Genomic DNA, 18,436 nt, shown 5'->3' on the forward strand with positions numbered 1-18,436 from the left:
AGATTAATGCTTATGAAGAAATATAAAATCTCATCCCTTCCCCAATATCGCGCCACACCCCTACCCCTTAATTCCCTGGTTGAACTTGATGGACATATGTCTTTTTTCGACCGTACTAACTATGTAACTATGTAACATAACATGGGGGGGGGGGGTCTCCTGGCTGTTCACACAGGTGTGTCATTGCTGTACATTGACCATGCATTGCTTCTGTGGTATTGCAAAGGCAAAGACAAATGCTTCCAGCCATCCATTGCACTAATGGATTGGTCATCAGCTGGCTGTCTATGTCCCGCATCAATATAGACCAAAGTACAGAGGGTTAGGCTATGCTATTGTGCACCTACCTGATGCATCAGAAGGTGCGAGGCCCTTGCTAAATTCTGTGCACAGACTTTGAGATCTATGCTTTAGACTGTATCTAAACCTGCTCCAACATGGACTGACATTCTGGCCTACTTTCAGCCGATGCGACTTGTCTGTCGCTGAACAGTCGCTTTTTATGTATTCAGCACCTATGTATAATGTTGTAAAAATGCTCTAGAAGCTAAAGTCGCAGAAATGTCACACATATTTGGCCTGCAACTTTCTGTGCGACAAATTCAGACAGGAAAAATCAGTATAAATCCTTAGAAAATTATCCCCCAGTGTCTCCATCTGCTGGCGGTATTGAATAAGCATTGCTGCACTGATGGGGTATGCATTAGACGAAAAAAAAGAAGAAAAAGAAGAATAATACGCCCAGAAAAGAGGCGAAAAGGAGAAAAACGTAAAAAAACGTGAAAAAAAAGTAAGAGGAAGAGAAGGGAAAAAAAGGTGGAAATGGGTTTAAAAGTGATTTCGGCGGAGAAATATATATATATATATATATATATATATATATATATATATATATATATGCGCACACACACACATAGATATAAACGTATTCTCCGTTGAGATATTGCAGCCGCTGCTGTGTCCAGGCCCAGGAGCCTTAGCACTGTGCTGTGATGTCACTCAATACCACTGACATCACTAGGTGTAAACAACATCTCTCCTTTGCTGTGTATGTGACTATGGAGCTGTTTGGTGATGTCGTCTATTACGGCCTTCATAGAAGCAACAGGAGATTGTTGCATCCATCTTGAACCCTCAGAACTACAGTGCTATGATGTCACTCACTTCCACAGGCCTTGCAGAGTGTAAACAACAACAACCCAGCTTTGTTGTGTATGTAACCATAGGGATTTGTGATGTCACCTAGAACCTTCACAGCAGCGACAGCTTTATGAGGAGCATCAGCACTGCTCTGCCTGAGCAGAACCATCACCGCCATAGGTTGTCAAATAACCCGGATTTAACCCACACAGGTAAGTCCAATGGGGTGCAGGCATGTCCTCTATGCTTACAGCTTCCCGTGGGTGTTGGTTTGATACCGTTTGGGGACAGCCAAGGAGGCATCTGCAGGCAACAAAGGTAGGTGTGTGCTTGTGTGTGTGTTTCCTATGCAGATCCTAAGCCCAGTGTCACATGCAAGTAGGAGGAGTAAGAAGGGTTCCTGGCAAATCCGGGTTATGGATTGCATTTAAAAAGGCCCCGTGGGAGTGCAATGGGCCCCTGTCTTGCTGCTTAGCAATAATGGTATGGGTTTAGGTTCTGCTGTGTGTACTGGTGGTTGACTGCCCCCCAGCCCAGAGTGTGCATGGAAAATTGTCTGGCAGCCTCCCTGACAGCAAGCAGTGATAGTGCCCATGAAGGGGACCTTGTTGGGCCCGCCCCTTTCACGGTTATCGCTTCTCGGCCTTTTGGCTAAGATCAAGTGTAGTATCTGTTCTTATCAGTTTTCATGCTGGTGGGGATGGGTGCTGCATGGAGGATGCAGGTGTACCAGGGCTTTCCGGGGCTGGTTCTGAGGAATCAGCTCGACGGCTGCCCCGATGTGACCTGTTCCCTCCGGGTCTCGCCATGAGGCTGAGAGGGTCTAGAGTCGAGGTACTTTTGTGCCTCGGGGAGTGGTGACCCCGAGGTGCCGAAACTCACTGGGAGAATAGACTCACTGAGTTGAAGCACGGGTACCATAATCTCTTCACCTTGTGGCACTCACCTCTTGATTCCCGGCCTTCTGGCTAGGATCAGAGAAATTTTTATAGATCCGGCCGGATGTCCGGGCAGTATATCTGCACACATTCACTTATTTATTTCTTTTTTGTCTCACTGTGTCACTTTTTGCGTGTTGTGTGTTCACAGGATTGGTCAGGATGCGGTATCCCTTCTGGGTGTCCCTCCTGGCGGTCTAGGGGAGGTGTGTGTGGCCATTAGGTTCCGCACCTCCCTGCAAACACCCCGGGTACTCCTGCTTTGGCAGGGTACCTACCGTAATCGGCTCTGCGGGCAGATACCTTGGCTAACGCCAAGGGGGATGCCGGGAGCATTTGTGGTCCCCTAGTAGCTTCGGCGAAAAGGGACATCGAACCTGGAACCTCGCAGGTACCTTTTGGTCCGGAGGCGAAGGGTAAGGTTTGTTGGGGGGCCTCTCTCCTATCGGAGAAGGGCTTGCGATAGACCGCATCCTTTGTGCACGTTTTTTTAGTGTAACACGTTTGCACTTTTTCTTGCACTTTGGGTGAATCGAAAGCACGTTCCTCGGCTTTAGATAAAAAAAAAAAAAAAAAAAATCTGTTCTTATCAGTTTAATATCTGATACGTCCCCTATCTGGGGACCATATATTAAATGGATTTTTGAGAACGGGGGCCGATTTCGAAGCTTGCTTCCGTCGCCCTATGCATTGACCCGATATGGCAGTATATTCGGGTACAGTGCACCACCCCCTTACAGGGTTAAAAAGAAAGATTCCTACTTTCATTGCTACCTGCTTGCTGGCTAGCCAGCTAGCCAGCCCTGTGGGCCTTGCTGCTGCTGCAGCCAAAAAACAAAAGGTGGTGCTGCTGCTGCTTCTGCTGCTTCTGCTTCTGCTTGTGTCTGGCCCCTGTTGGAGCGTCCAGGCACAGGACTTCTGCTGCTGCTGACTAAATGGCCTCCTTAATTGGATCATTTGAGTAGCCAGCACACCTGTGCAGGTAGGGCATGACATGATAGGCAGCTGCCTTGATAGCGGGTGGGTGCTGAATGTTCCTAATTGACAAAATAAGATTAATGCTTATGAAGAAATATAAAATCTCATCCCTTCCCCAATATCGCGCCACACCCCTACCCCTTTATTCCCTGGTTGAACTTGATGGACATATGTCTTTTTTCGACCGTACTAACTATGTAACTATGTAACATAACATGGGGGGGGGGGGGGGGTCTCCTGGCTGTTCACACAGGTGTGTCATTGCTGTACATTGACCATGCATTGCTTCTGTGGTATTGCAAAGGCAAAGACAAATGCTTCCAGCCATCCATTGCACTAATGGATTGGTCATCAGCTGGCTGTCTATGTCCCGCATCAATATAGACCAAAGTACAGAGGGTTAGGCTATGCTATTGTGCACCTACCTGATGCATCAGAAGGTGCGAGGCCCTTGCTAAATTCTGTGCACAGACTTTGAGATCTATGCTTTAGACTGTATCTAAACCTGCTCCAACATGGACTGACATTCTGGCCTACTTTCAGCCGATGCGACTTGTCTGTCGCTGAACAGTCGCTTTTTATGTATTCAGCACCTATGTATAATGTTGTAAAAATGCTCTAGAAGCTAAAGTCGCAGAAATGTCACACATATTTGGCCTGCAACTTTCTGTGCGACAAATTCAGACAGGAAAAATCAGTATAAATCCTTAGAAAATTATCCCCCAGTGTCTCCATCTGCTGGCGGTATTGAATAAGCATTGCTGCACTGATGGGGTATGCATTAGACGAAAAAAAAGAAGAAAAAGAAGAATAATACGCCCAGAAAAGAGGCGAAAAGGAGAAAAACGTAAAAAAACGTGAAAAAAAAGTAAGAGGAAGAGAAGGGAAAAAAAGGTGGAAATGGGTTTAAAAGTGATTTCGGCGGAGAAATATATATATATATATATATATATATATATATATATATATGCGCACACACACACATAGATATAAACGTATTCTCCGTTGAGATATTGCAGCCGCTGCTGTGTCCAGGCCCAGGAGCCTTAGCACTGTGCTGTGATGTCACTCAATACCACTGACATCACTAGGTGTAAACAACATCTCTCCTTTGCTGTGTATGTGACTATGGAGCTGTTTGGTGATGTCGTCTATTACGGCCTTCATAGAAGCAACAGGAGATTGTTGCATCCATCTTGAACCCTCAGAACTACAGTGCTATGATGTCACTCACTTCCACAGGCCTTGCAGAGTGTAAACAACAACAACCCAGCTTTGTTGTGTATGTAACCATAGGGATTTGTGATGTCACCTAGAACCTTCACAGCAGCGACAGCTTTATGAGGAGCATCAGCACTGCTCTGCCTGAGCAGAACCATCACCGCCATAGGTTGTCAAATAACCCGGATTTAACCCACACAGGTAAGTCCAATGGGGTGCAGGCATGTCCTCTATGCTTACAGCTTCCCGTGGGTGTTGGTTTGATACCGTTTGGGGACAGCCAAGGAGGCATCTGCAGGCAACAAAGGTAGGTGTGTGCTTGTGTGTGTGTTTCCTATGCAGATCCTAAGCCCAGTGTCACATGCAAGTAGGAGGAGTAAGAAGGGTTCCTGGCAAATCCGGGTTATGGATTGCATTTAAAAAGGCCCCGTGGGAGTGCAATGGGCCCCTGTCTTGCTGCTTAGCAATAATGGTATGGGTTTAGGTTCTGCTGTGTGTACTGGTGGTTGACTGCCCCCCAGCCCAGAGTGTGCATGGAAAATTGTCTGGCAGCCTCCCTGACAGCAAGCAGTGATAGTGCCCATGAAGGGGACCTTGTTGGGCCCGCCCCTTTCACGGTTATCGCTTCTCGGCCTTTTGGCTAAGATCAAGTGTAGTATCTGTTCTTATCAGTTTTCATGCTGGTGGGGATGGGTGCTGCATGGAGGATGCAGGTGTACCAGGGCTTTCCGGGGCTGGTTCTGAGGAATCAGCTCGACGGCTGCCCCGATGTGACCTGTTCCCTCCGGGTCTCGCCATGAGGCTGAGAGGGTCTAGAGTCGAGGTACTTTTGTGCCTCGGGGAGTGGTGACCCCGAGGTGCCGAAACTCACTGGGAGAATAGACTCACTGAGTTGAAGCACGGGTACCATAATCTCTTCACCTTGTGGCACTCACCTCTTGATTCCCGGCCTTCTGGCTAGGATCAGAGAAATTTTTATAGATCCGGCCGGATGTCCGGGCAGTATATCTGCACACATTCACTTATTTATTTCTTTTTTGTCTCACTGTGTCACTTTTTGCGTGTTGTGTGTTCACAGGATTGGTCAGGATGCGGTATCCCTTCTGGGTGTCCCTCCTGGCGGTCTAGGGGAGGTGTGTGTGGCCATTAGGTTCCGCACCTCCCTGCAAACACCCCGGGTACTCCTGCTTTGGCAGGGTACCTACCGTAATCGGCTCTGCGGGCAGATACCTTGGCTAACGCCAAGGGGGATGCCGGGAGCATTTGTGGTCCCCTAGTAGCTTCGGCGAAAAGGGACATCGAACCTGGAACCTCGCAGGTACCTTTTGGTCCGGAGGCGAAGGGTAAGGTTTGTTGGGGGGCCTCTCTCCTATCGGAGAAGGGCTTGCGATAGACCGCATCCTTTGTGCACGTTTTTTTAGTGTAACACGTTTGCACTTTTTCTTGCACTTTGGGTGAATCGAAAGCACGTTCCTCGGCTTTAGATAAAAAAAAAAAAAAAAAAAAATCTGTTCTTATCAGTTTAATATCTGATACGTCCCCTATCTGGGGACCATATATTAAATGGATTTTTGAGAACGGGGGCCGATTTCGAAGCTTGCTTCCGTCGCCCTATGCATTGACCCGATATGGCAGTATATTCGGGTACAGTGCACCACCCCCTTACAGGGTTAAAAAGAAAGATTCCTACTTTCATTGCTACCTGCTTGCTGGCTAGCCAGCTAGCCAGCCCTGTGGGCCTTGCTGCTGCTGCAGCCAAAAAACAAAAGGTGGTGCTGCTGCTGCTTCTGCTGCTTCTGCTTCTGCTTGTGTCTGGCCCCTGTTGGAGCGTCCAGGCACAGGACTTCTGCTGCTGCTGACTAAATGGCCTCCTTAATTGGATCATTTGAGTAGCCAGCACACCTGTGCAGGTAGGGCATGACATGATAGGCAGCTGCCTTGATAGCGGGTGGGTGCTGAATGTTCCTAATTGACAAAATAAGATTAATGCTTATGAAGAAATATAAAATCTCATCCCTTCCCCAATATCGCGCCACACCCCTACCCCTTAATTCCCTGGTTGAACTTGATGGACATATGTCTTTTTTCGACCGTACTAACTATGTAACTATGTAACATAACATGGGGGGGGGGGGTCTCCTGGCTGTTCACACAGGTGTGTCATTGCTGTACATTGACCATGCATTGCTTCTGTGGTATTGCAAAGGCAAAGACAAATGCTTCCAGCCATCCATTGCACTAATGGATTGGTCATCAGCTGGCTGTCTATGTCCCGCATCAATATAGACCAAAGTACAGAGGGTTAGGCTATGCTATTGTGCACCTACCTGATGCATCAGAAGGTGCGAGGCCCTTGCTAAATTCTGTGCACAGACTTTGAGATCTATACTTTAGACTGTATCTAAACCTGCTCCAACATGGACTGACATTCTGGCCTACTTTCAGCCGATGCGACTTGTCTGTCGCTGAACAGTCGCTTTTTATGTATTCAGCACCTATGTATAATGTTGTAAAAATGCTCTAGAAGCTAAAGTCGCAGAAATGTCACACATATTTGGCCTGCAACTTTCTGTGCGACAAATTCAGACAGGAAAAATCAGTATAAATCCTTAGAAAATTATCCCCCAGTGTCTCCATCTGCTGGCGGTATTGAATAAGCATTGCTGCACTGATGGGGTATGCATTAGACGAAAAAAAAGAAGAAAAAGAAGAATAATACGCCCAGAAAAGAGGCGAAAAGGAGAAAAACGTAAAAAAAACGTGAAAAAAAAGTAAGAGGAAGAGAAGGGAAAAAAAGGTGGAAATGGGTTTAAAAGTGATTTCGGCGGAGAAATATATATATATATATATATATATATATATATATATATATATATATGCGCACACACACACATAGATATAAACGTATTCTCCGTTGAGATATTGCAGCCGCTGCTGTGTCCAGGCCCAGGAGCCTTAGCACTGTGCTGTGATGTCACTCAATACCACTGACATCACTAGGTGTAAACAACATCTCTCCTTTGCTGTGTATGTGACTATGGAGCTGTTTGGTGATGTCGTCTATTACGGCCTTCATAGAAGCAACAGGAGATTGTTGCATCCATCTTGAACCCTCAGAACTACAGTGCTATGATGTCACTCACTTCCACAGGCCTTGCAGAGTGTAAACAACAACAACCCAGCTTTGTTGTGTATGTAACCATAGGGATTTGTGATGTCACCTAGAACCTTCACAGCAGCGACAGCTTTATGAGGAGCATCAGCACTGCTCTGCCTGAGCAGAACCATCACCGCCATAGGTTGTCAAATAACCCGGATTTAACCCACACAGGTAAGTCCAATGGGGTGCAGGCATGTCCTCTATGCTTACAGCTTCCCGTGGGTGTTGGTTTGATACCGTTTGGGGACAGCCAAGGAGGCATCTGCAGGCAACAAAGGTAGGTGTGTGCTTGTGTGTGTGTTTCCTATGCAGATCCTAAGCCCAGTGTCACATGCAAGTAGGAGGAGTAAGAAGGGTTCCTGGCAAATCCGGGTTATGGATTGCATTTAAAAAGGCCCCGTGGGAGTGCAATGGGCCCCTGTCTTGCTGCTTAGCAATAATGGTATGGGTTTAGGTTCTGCTGTGTGTACTGGTGGTTGACTGCCCCCCAGCCCAGAGTGTGCATGGAAAATTGTCTGGCAGCCTCCCTGACAGCAAGCAGTGATAGTGCCCATGAAGGGGACCTTGTTGGGCCCGCCCCTTTCACGGTTATCGCTTCTCGGCCTTTTGGCTAAGATCAAGTGTAGTATCTGTTCTTATCAGTTTAATATCTGATACGTCCCCTATCTGGGGACCATATATTAAATGGATTTTTGAGAACGGGGGCCGATTTCGAAGCTTGCTTCCGTCGCCCTATGCATTGACCCGATATGGCAGTATCTTCGGGTACAGTGCACCACCCCCTTACAGGGTTAAAAAGAAAGATTCCTACTTTCATTGCTACCTGCTTGCTGGCTAGCCAGCTAGCCAGCCCTGTGGGCCTTGCTGCTGCTGCAGCCAAAAAACAAAAGGTGGTGCTGCTGCTGCTTCTGCTGCTTCTGCTTCTGCTTGTGTCTGGCCCCTGTTGGAGCGTCCAGGCACAGGACTTCTGCTGCTGCTGACTAAATGGCCTCCTTAATTGGATCATTTGAGTAGCCAGCACACCTGTGCAGGTAGGGCATGACATGATAGGCAGCTGCCTTGATAGCGGGTGGGTGCTGAATGTTCCTAATTGACAAAATAAGATTAATGCTTATGAAGAAATATAAAATCTCATCCCTTCCCCAATATCGCGCCACACCCCTACCCCTTAATTCCCTGGTTGAACTTGATGGACATATGTCTTTTTTCGACCGTACTAACTATGTAACTATGTAACATAACATGGGGGGGGGGGGGGTCTCCTGGCTGTTCACACAGGTGTGTCATTGCTGTACATTGACCATGCATTGCTTCTGTGGTATTGCAAAGGCAAAGACAAATGCTTCCAGCCATCCATTGCACTAATGGATTGGTCATCAGCTGGCTGTCTATGTCCCGCATCAATATAGACCAAAGTACAGAGGGTTAGGCTATGCTATTGTGCACCTACCTGATGCATCAGAAGGTGCGAGGCCCTTGCTAAATTCTGTGCACAGACTTTGAGATCTATGCTTTAGACTGTATCTAAACCTGCTCCAACATGGACTGACATTCTGGCCTACTTTCAGCCGATGCGACTTGTCTGTCGCTGAACAGTCGCTTTTTATGTATTCAGCACCTATGTATAATGTTGTAAAAATGCTCTAGAAGCTAAAGTCGCAGAAATGTCACACATATTTGGCCTGCAACTTTCTGTGCGACAAATTCAGACAGGAAAAATCAGTATAAATCCTTAGAAAATTATCCCCAGTGTCTCCATCTGCTGGCGGTATTGAATAAGCATTGCTGCACTGATGGGGTATGCATTAGACGAAAAAAAAGAAGAAAAAGAAGAATAATACGCCCAGAAAAGAGGCGAAAAGGAGAAAAACGTAAAAAAACGTGAAAAAAAAGTAAGAGGAAGAGAAGGGAAAAAAAGGTGGAAATGGGTTTAAAAGTGATTTCGGCGGAGAAATATATATATATATATATATGCGCACACACACACATAGATATAAACGTATTCTCCGTTGAGATATTGCAGCCGCTGCTGTGTCCAGGCCCAGGAGCCTTAGCACTGTGCTGTGATGTCACTCAATACCACTGACATCACTAGGTGTAAACAACATCTCTCCTTTGCTGTGTATGTGACTATGGAGCTGTTTGGTGATGTCGTCTATTACGGCCTTCATAGAAGCAACAGGAGATTGTTGCATCCATCTTGAACCCTCAGAACTACAGTGCTATGATGTCACTCACTTCCACAGGCCTTGCAGAGTGTAAACAACAACAACCCAGCTTTGTTGTGTATGTAACCATAGGGATTTGTGATGTCACCTAGAACCTTCACAGCAGCGACAGCTTTATGAGGAGCATCAGCACTGCTCTGCCTGAGCAGAACCATCACCGCCATAGGTTGTCAAATAACCCGGATTTAACCCACACAGGTAAGTCCAATGGGGTGCAGGCATGTCCTCTATGCTTACAGCTTCCCGTGGGTGTTGGTTTGATACCGTTTGGGGACAGCCAAGGAGGCATCTGCAGGCAACAAAGGTAGGTGTGTGCTTGTGTGTGTGTTTCCTATGCAGATCCTAAGCCCAGTGTCACATGCAAGTAGGAGGAGTAAGAAGGGTTCCTGGCAAATCCGGGTTATGGATTGCATTTAAAAAGGCCCCGTGGGAGTGCAATGGGCCCCTGTCTTGCTGCTTAGCAATAATGGTATGGGTTTAGGTTCTGCTGTGTGTACTGGTGGTTGACTGCCCCCCAGCCCAGAGTGTGCATGGAAAATTGTCTGGCAGCCTCCCTGACAGCAAGCAGTGATAGTGCCCATGAAGGGGACCTTGTTGGGCCCGCCCCTTTCACGGTTATCGCTTCTCGGCCTTTTGGCTAAGATCAAGTGTAGTATCTGTTCTTATCAGTTTAATATCTGATACGTCCCCTATCTGGGGACCATATATTAAATGGATTTTTGAGAACGGGGGCCGATTTCGAAGCTTGCTTCCGTCGCCCTATGCATTGACCCGATATGGCAGTATCTTCGGGTACAGTGCACCACCCCCTTACAGGGTTAAAAAGAAAGATTCCTACTTTCATTGCTACCTGCTTGCTGGCTAGCCAGCCCTGTGGGCCTTGCTGCTGCTGCAGCCAAAAAACAAAAGGTGGTGCTGCTGCTGCTTCTGCTGCTTCTGCTTCTGCTTGTGTCTGGCCCCTGTTGGAGCGTCCAGGCACAGGACTTCTGCTGCTGCTGACTAAATGGCCTCCTTAATTGGATCATTTGAGTAGCCAGCACACCTGTGCAGGTAGGGCATGACATGATAGGCAGCTGCCTTGATAGCGGGTGGGTGCTGAATGTTCCTAATTGACAAAATAAGATTAATGCTTATGAAGAAATATAAAATCTCATCCCTTCCCCAATATCGCGCCACACCCCTACCCCTTAATTCCCTGGTCGAACTTGATGGACATATGTCTTTTTTCGACCGTACTAACTATGTAACTATGTAACATAACATGGGGGGGGGGGGGGGGGGTCTCCTGGCTGTTCACACAGGTGTGTCATTGCTGTACATTGACCATGCATTGCTTCTGTGGTATTGCAAAGGCAAAGACAAATGCTTCCAGCCATCCATTGCACTAATGGATTGGTCATCAGCTGGCTGTCTATGTCCCGCATCAATATAGACCAAAGTACAGAGGGTTAGGCTATGCTATTGTGCACCTACCTGATGCATCAGAAGGTGCGAGGCCCTTGCTAAATTCTGTGCACAGACTTTGAGATCTATGCTTTAGACTGTATCTAAACCTGCTCCAACATGGACTGACATTCTGGCCTACTTTCAGCCGATGCGACTTGTCTGTCGCTGAACAGTCGCTTTTTATGTATTCAGCACCTATGTATAATGTTGTAAAAATGCTCTAGAAGCTAAAGTCGCAGAAATGTCACACATATTTGGCCTGCAACTTTCTGTGCGACAAATTCAGACAGGAAAAATCAGTATAAATCCTTAGAAAATTATCCCCCAGTGTCTCCATCTGCTGGCGGTATTGAATAAGCATTGCTGCACTGATGGGGTATGCATTAGACGAAAAAAAAGAAGAAAAAGAAGAATAATACGCCCAGAAAAGAGGCGAAAAGGAGAAAAACGTAAAAAAACGTGAAAAAAAAGTAAGAGGAAGAGAAGGGAAAAAAAGGTGGAAATGGGTTTAAAAGTGATTTCGGCGGAGAAATATATATATATATATATATATATATATATATATATATATATATGCGCACACACACACATAGATATAAACGTATTCTCCGTTGAGATATTGCAGCCGCTGCTGTGTCCAGGCCCAGGAGCCTTAGCACTGTGCTGTGATGTCACTCAATACCACTGACATCACTAGGTGTAAACAACATCTCTCCTTTGCTGTGTATGTGACTATGGAGCTGTTTGGTGATGTCGTCTATTACGGCCTTCATAGAAGCAACAGGAGATTGTTGCATCCATCTTGAACCCTCAGAACTACAGTGCTATGATGTCACTCACTTCCACAGGCCTTGCAGAGTGTAAACAACAACAACCCAGCTTTGTTGTGTATGTAACCATAGGGATTTGTGATGTCACCTAGAACCTTCACAGCAGCGACAGCTTTATGAGGAGCATCAGCACTGCTCTGCCTGAGCAGAACCATCACCGCCATAGGTTGTCAAATAACCCGGATTTAACCCACACAGGTAAGTCCAATGGGGTGCAGGCATGTCCTCTATGCTTACAGCTTCCCGTGGGTGTTGGTTTGATACCGTTTGGGGACAGCCAAGGAGGCATCTGCAGGCAACAAAGGTAGGTGTGTGCTTGTGTGTGTGTTTCCTATGCAGATCCTAAGCCCAGTGTCACATGCAAGTAGGAGGAGTAAGAAGGGTTCCTGGCAAATCCGGGTTATGGATTGCATTTAAAAAGGCCCCGTGGGAGTGCAATGGGCCCCTGTCTTGCTGCTTAGCAATAATGGTATGGGTTTAGGTTCTGCTGTGTGTACTGGTGGTTGACTGCCCCCCAGCCCAGAGTGTGCATGGAAAATTGTCTGGCAGCCTCCCTGACAGCAAGCAGTGATAGTGCCCATGAAGGGGACCTTGTTGGGCCCGCCCCTTTCACGGTTATCGCTTCTCGGCCTTTTGGCTAAGATCAAGTGTAGTATCTGTTCTTATCAGTTTAATATCTGATACGTCCCCTATCTGGGGACCATATATTAAATGGATTTTTGAGAACGGGGGCCGATTTCGAAGCTTGCTTCCGTCGCCCTATGCATTGACCCGATATGGCAGTATCTTCGGGTACAGTGCACCACCCCCTTACAGGGTTAAAAAGAAAGATTCCTACTTTCATTGCTACCTGCTTGCTGGCTAGCCAGCTAGCCAGCCCTGTGGGCCTTGCTGCTGCTGCAGCCAAAAAACAAAAGGTGGTGCTGCTGCTGCTTCTGCTGCTTCTGCTTCTGCTTGTGTCTGGCCCCTGTTGGAGCGTCCAGGCACAGGACTTCTGCTGCTGCTGACTAAATGGCCTCCTTAATTGGATCATTTGAGTAGCCAGCACACCTGTGCAGGTAGGGCATGACATGATAGGCAGCTGCCTTGATAGCGGGTGGGTGCTGAATGTTCCTAATTGACAAAATAAGATTAATGCTTATGAAGAAATATAAAATCTCATCCCTTCCCCAATATCGCGCCACACCCCTACCCCTTAATTCCCTGGTTGAACTTGATGGACATATGTCTTTTTTCGACCGTACTAACTATGTAACTATGTAACATAACATGGGGGGGGGGGGTCTCCTGGCTGTTCACACAGGTGTGTCATTGCTGTACATTGACCATGCATTGCTTCTGTGGTATTGCAAAGGCAAAGACAAATGCTTCCAGCCATCCATTGCACTAATGGATTGGTCATCAGCTGGCTGTCTATGTCCCGCATCAATATAGACCAAAGTACAGAGGGTTAGGCTATGCTATTGTGCACCTACCTGATGCATCAGAAGGTGCGAGGCCCTTGCTAAATTCTGTGCACAGACTTTGAGATCTATGCTTTAGACTGTATCTAAACCTGCTCCAACATGGACTGACATTCTGGCCTACTTTCAGCCGATGCGACTTGTCTGTCGCTGAACAGTCGCTTTTTATGTATTCAGCACCTATGTATAATGTTGTAAAAATGCTCTAGAAGCTAAAGTCGCAGAAATGTCACACATATTTGGCCTGCAACTTTCTGTGCGACAAATTCAGACAGGAAAAATCAGTATAAATCCTTAGAAAATTATCCCCCAGTGTCTCCATCTGCTGGCGGTATTGAATAAGCATTGCTGCACTGATGGGGTATGCATTAGACGAAAAAAAAGAAGAAAAAGAAGAATAATACGCCCAGAAAAGAGGCGAAAAGGAGAAAAACGTAAAAAAACGTGAAAAAAAAGTAAGAGGAAGAGAAGGGAAAAAAAGGTGGAAATGGGTTTAAAAGTGATTTCGGCGGAGAAATATATATATATATATATATATATATATATATATATATATATATATGCGCACACACACACATAGATATAAACGTATTCTCCGTTGAGATATTGCAGCCGCTGCTGTGTCCAGGCCCAGGAGCCTTAGCACTGTGCTGTGATGTCACTCAATACCACTGACATCACTAGGTGTAAACAACATCTCTCCTTTGCTGTGTATGTGACTATGGAGCTGTTTGGTGATGTCGTCTATTACGGCCTTCATAGAAGCAACAGGAGATTGTTGCATCCATCTTGAACCCTCAGAACTACAGTGCTATGATGTCACTCACTTCCACAGGCCTTGCAGAGTGTAAACAACAACAACCCAGCTTTGTTGTGTATGTAACCATAGGGATTTGTGATGTCACCTAGAACCTTCACAGCAGCGACAGCTTTATGAGGAGCATCAGCACTGCTCTGCCTGAGCAGAACCATCACCGCCATAGGTTGTCAAATAACCCGGATTTAACCCACACAGGTAAGTCCAATGGGGTGCAGGCATGTCCTCTATGCTTACAGCTTCCCGTGGGTGTTGGTTTGATACCGTTTGGGGACAGCCAAGGAGGCATCTGCAGGCAACAAAGGTAGGTGTGTGCTTGTGTGTGTGTTTCCTATGCAGATCCTAAGCCCAGTGTCACATGCAAGTAGGAGGAGTAAGAAGGGTTCCTGGCAAATCCGGGTTATGGATTGCATTTAAAAAGGCCCCGTGGGAGTGCAATGGGCCCCTGTCTTGCTGCTTAGCAATAATGGTATGGGTTTAGGTTCTGCTGTGTGTACTGGTGGTTGACTGCCCCCCAGCCCAGAGTGTGCATGGAAAATTGTCTGGCAGCCTCCCTGACAGCAAGCAGTGATAGTGCCCATGAAGGGGACCTTGTTGGGCCCGCCCCTTTCACGGTTATCGCTTCTCGGCCTTTTGGCTAAGATCAAGTGTAGTATCTGTTCTTATCAGTTTAATATCTGATACGTCCCCTATCTGGGGACCATATATTAAATGGATTTTTGAGAACGGGGGCCGATTTCGAAGCTTGCTTCCGTCGCCCTATGCATTGACCCGATATGGCAGTATCTTCGGGTACAGTGCACCACCCCCTTACAGGGTTAAAAAGAAAGATTCCTACTTTCATTGCTACCTGCTTGCTGGCTAGCCAGCTAGCCAGCCCTGTGGGCCTTGCTGCTGCTGCAGCCAAAAAACAAAAGGTGGTGCTGCTGCTGCTTCTGCTGCTTCTGCTTCTGCTTGTGTCTGGCCCCTGTTGGAGCGTCCAGGCACAGGACTTCTGCTGCTGCTGACTAAATGGCCTCCTTAATTGGATCATTTGAGTAGCCAGCACACCTGTGCAGGTAGGGCATGACATGATAGGCAGCTGCCTTGATAGCGGGTGGGTGCTGAATGTTCCTAATTGACAAAATAAGATTAATGCTTATGAAGAAATATAAAATCTCATCCCTTCCCCAATATCGCGCCACACCCCTACCCCTTAATTCCCTGGTTGAACTTGATGGACATATGTCTTTTTTCGACCGTACTAACTATGTAACTATGTAACATAACATGGGGGGGGGGGGGGGTCTCCTGGCTGTTCACACAGGTGTGTCATTGCTGTACATTGACCATGCATTGCTTCTGTGGTATTGCAAAGGCAAAGACAAATGCTTCCAGCCATCCATTGCACTAATGGATTGGTCATCAGCTGGCTGTCTATGTCCCGCATCAATATAGACCAAAGTACAGAGGGTTAGGCTATGCTATTGTGCACCTACCTGATGCATCAGAAGGTGCGAGGCCCTTGCTAAATTCTGTGCACAGACTTTGAGATCTATGCTTTAGACTGTATCTAAACCTGCTCCAACATGGACTGACATTCTGGCCTACTTTCAGCCGATGCGACTTGTCTGTCGCTGAACAGTCGCTTTTTATGTATTCAGCACCTATGTATAATGTTGTAAAAATGCTCTAGAAGCTAAAGTCGCAGAAATGTCACACATATTTGGCCTGCAACTTTCTGTGCGACAAATTCAGACAGGAAAAATCAGTATAAATCCTTAGAAAATTATCCCCCAGTGTCTCCATCTGCTGGCGGTATTGAATAAGCATTGCTGCACTGATGGGTTATGCATTAGACGAAAAAAAAGAAGAAAAAGAAGAATAATACGCCCAGAAAAGAGGCGAAAAGGAGAAAAACGTAAAAAAACGTGAAAAAAAAGTAAGAGGAAGAGAAGGGAAAAAAAGGTGGAAATGGGTTTAAAAGTGATTTCGGCGGAGAAATATATATATATATATATATATATATATATATATATATATATATGCGCACACACACACATAGATATAAACGTATTCTCCGTTGAGATATTGCAGCCGCTGCTGTGTCCAGGCCCAGGAGCCTTAGCACTGTGCTGTGATGTCACTCAATACCACTGACATCACTAGGTGTAAACAACATCTCTCCTTTGCTGTGTATGTGACTATGGAGCTGTTTGGTGATGTCGTCTATTACGGCCTTCATAGAAGCAACAGGAGATTGTTGCATCCATCTTGAACCCTCAGAACTACAGTGCTATGATGTCACTCACTTCCACAGGCCTTGCAGAGTGTAAACAACAACAACCCAGCTTTGTTGTGTATGTAACCATAGGGATTTGTGATGTCACCTAGAACCTTCACAGCAGCGACAGCTTTATGAGGAGCATCAGCACTGCTCTGCCTGAGCAGAACCATCACCGCCATAGGTTGTCAAATAACCCGGATTTAACCCACACAGGTAAGTCCAATGGGGTGCAGGCATGTCCTCTATGCTTACAGCTTCCCGTGGGTGTTGGTTTGATACCGTTTGGGGACAGCCAAGGAGGCATCTGCAGGCAACAAAGGTAGGTGTGTGCTTGTGTGTGTGTTTCCTATGCAGATCCTAAGCCCAGTGTCACATGCAAGTAGGAGGAGTAAGAAGGGTTCCTGGCAAATCCGGGTTATGGATTGCATTTAAAAAGGCCCCGTGGGAGTGCAATGGGCCCCTGTCTTGCTGCTTAGCAATAATGGTATGGGTTTAGGTTCTGCTGTGTGTACTGGTGGTTGACTGCCCCCCAGCCCAGAGTGTGCATGGAAAATTGTCTGGCAGCCTCCCTGACAGCAAGCAGTGATAGTGCCCATGAAGGGGACCTTGTTGGGCCCGCCCCTTTCACGGTTATCGCTTCTCGGCCTTTTGGCTAAGATCAAGTGTAGTATCTGTTCTTATCAGTTTAATATCTGATACGTCCCCTATCTGGGGACCATATATTAAATGGATTTTTGAGAACGGGGGCCGATTTCGAAGCTTGCTTCCGTCGCCCTATGCATTGACCCGATATGGCAGTATCTTCGGGTACAGTGCACCACCCCCTTACAGGGTTAAAAAGAAAGATTCCTACTTTCATTGCTACCTGCTTGCTGGCTAGCCAGCTAGCCAGCCCTGTGGGCCTTGCTGCTGCTGCAGCCAAAAAACAAAAGGTGGTGCTGCTGCTGCTTCTGCTGCTTCTGCTTCTGCTTGTGTCTGGCCCCTGTTGGAGCGTCCAGGCACAGGACTTCTGCTGCTGCTGACTAAATGGCCTCCTTAATTGGATCATTTGAGTAGCCAGCACACCTGTGCAGGTAGGGCATGACATGATAGGCAGCTGCCTTGATAGCGGGTGGGTGCTGAATGTTCCTAATTGACAAAATAAGATTAATGCTTATGAAGAAATATAAAATCTCATCCCTTCCCCAATATCGCGCCACACCCCTACCCCTTAATTCCCTGGTTGAACTTGATGGACATATGTCTTTTTTCGACCGTACTAACTATGTAACTATGTAACATAACATGGGGGGGGGGGGGTCTCCTGGCTGTTCACACAGGTGTGTCATTGCTGTACATTGACCATGCATTGCTTCTGTGGTATTGCAAAGGCAAAGACAAATGCTTCCAGCCATCCATTGCACTAATGGATTGGTCATCAGCTGGCTGTCTATGTCCCGCATCAATATAGACCAAAGTACAGAGGGTTAGGCTATGCTATTGTGCACCTACCTGATGCATCAGAAGGTGCGAGGCCCTTGCTAAATTCTGTGCACAGACTTTGAGATCTATGCTTTAGACTGTATCTAAACCTGCTCCAACATGGACTGACATTCTGGCCTACTTTCAGCCGATGCGACTTGTCTGTCGCTGAACAGTCGCTTTTTATGTATTCAGCACCTATGTATAATGTTGTAAAAATGCTCTAGAAGCTAAAGTCGCAGAAATGTCACACATATTTGGCCTGCAACTTTCTGTGCGACAAATTCAGACAGGAAAAATCAGTATAAATCCTTAGAAAATTATCCCCCAGTGTCTCCATCTGCTGGCGGTATTGAATAAGCATTGCTGCACTGATGGGGTATGCATTAGACGAAAAAAAAGAAGAAAAAGAAGAATAATACGCCCAGAAAAGAGGCGAAAAGGAGAAAAACGTAAAAAAACGTGAAAAAAAAGTAAGAGGAAGAGAA

General features: G+C 46.6%; 7 non-coding genes and 2 pseudogenes across 7 annotated transcripts; all 9 read left to right on the plus strand.

The window, feature by feature from the left end:
* Window positions 1-1,771: 1,771 nt before the first annotated feature.
* Window positions 1,772-1,931, plus strand: LOC130333299 (U2 spliceosomal RNA; annotated as a pseudogene).
* A 693-nt stretch (window positions 1,932-2,624) lies between these two features.
* On the plus strand, window positions 2,625-2,810 carry LOC130333292 (U2 spliceosomal RNA). Its single transcript, XR_008875520.1, has one exon. It is a non-coding gene; the product is annotated as a U2 spliceosomal RNA (small nuclear RNA).
* Window positions 2,811-4,897: 2,087 nt separating this feature from the next.
* LOC130333300 (U2 spliceosomal RNA) lies at window positions 4,898-5,057 on the plus strand (annotated as a pseudogene).
* A 693-nt stretch (window positions 5,058-5,750) lies between these two features.
* LOC130333293 (U2 spliceosomal RNA) lies at window positions 5,751-5,937 on the plus strand. Its single transcript, XR_008875521.1, has one exon. It is a non-coding gene; the product is annotated as a U2 spliceosomal RNA (small nuclear RNA).
* A 2,090-nt stretch (window positions 5,938-8,027) lies between these two features.
* LOC130333321 (U2 spliceosomal RNA) lies at window positions 8,028-8,218 on the plus strand. Its single transcript, XR_008875539.1, has one exon. It is a non-coding gene; the product is annotated as a U2 spliceosomal RNA (small nuclear RNA).
* Window positions 8,219-10,282: 2,064 nt separating this feature from the next.
* LOC130333323 (U2 spliceosomal RNA) lies at window positions 10,283-10,473 on the plus strand. The gene has a single exon (XR_008875541.1). It is a non-coding gene; the product is annotated as a U2 spliceosomal RNA (small nuclear RNA).
* Window positions 10,474-12,558: 2,085 nt separating this feature from the next.
* On the plus strand, window positions 12,559-12,749 carry LOC130333325 (U2 spliceosomal RNA). Its single transcript, XR_008875542.1, has one exon. It is a non-coding gene; the product is annotated as a U2 spliceosomal RNA (small nuclear RNA).
* Window positions 12,750-14,838: 2,089 nt separating this feature from the next.
* On the plus strand, window positions 14,839-15,029 carry LOC130333326 (U2 spliceosomal RNA). Its single transcript, XR_008875543.1, has one exon. It is a non-coding gene; the product is annotated as a U2 spliceosomal RNA (small nuclear RNA).
* Window positions 15,030-17,119: 2,090 nt separating this feature from the next.
* On the plus strand, window positions 17,120-17,310 carry LOC130333327 (U2 spliceosomal RNA). Its single transcript, XR_008875544.1, has one exon. It is a non-coding gene; the product is annotated as a U2 spliceosomal RNA (small nuclear RNA).
* The last annotated feature ends 1,126 nt before the right edge of the window (window positions 17,311-18,436 follow it).

This window comes from Hyla sarda, unplaced genomic scaffold (assembly GCF_029499605.1).
Source record: "Hyla sarda isolate aHylSar1 unplaced genomic scaffold, aHylSar1.hap1 scaffold_402, whole genome shotgun sequence".
In the NCBI taxonomy this organism is placed as follows: domain Eukaryota; kingdom Metazoa; phylum Chordata; class Amphibia; order Anura; family Hylidae; genus Hyla; species Hyla sarda.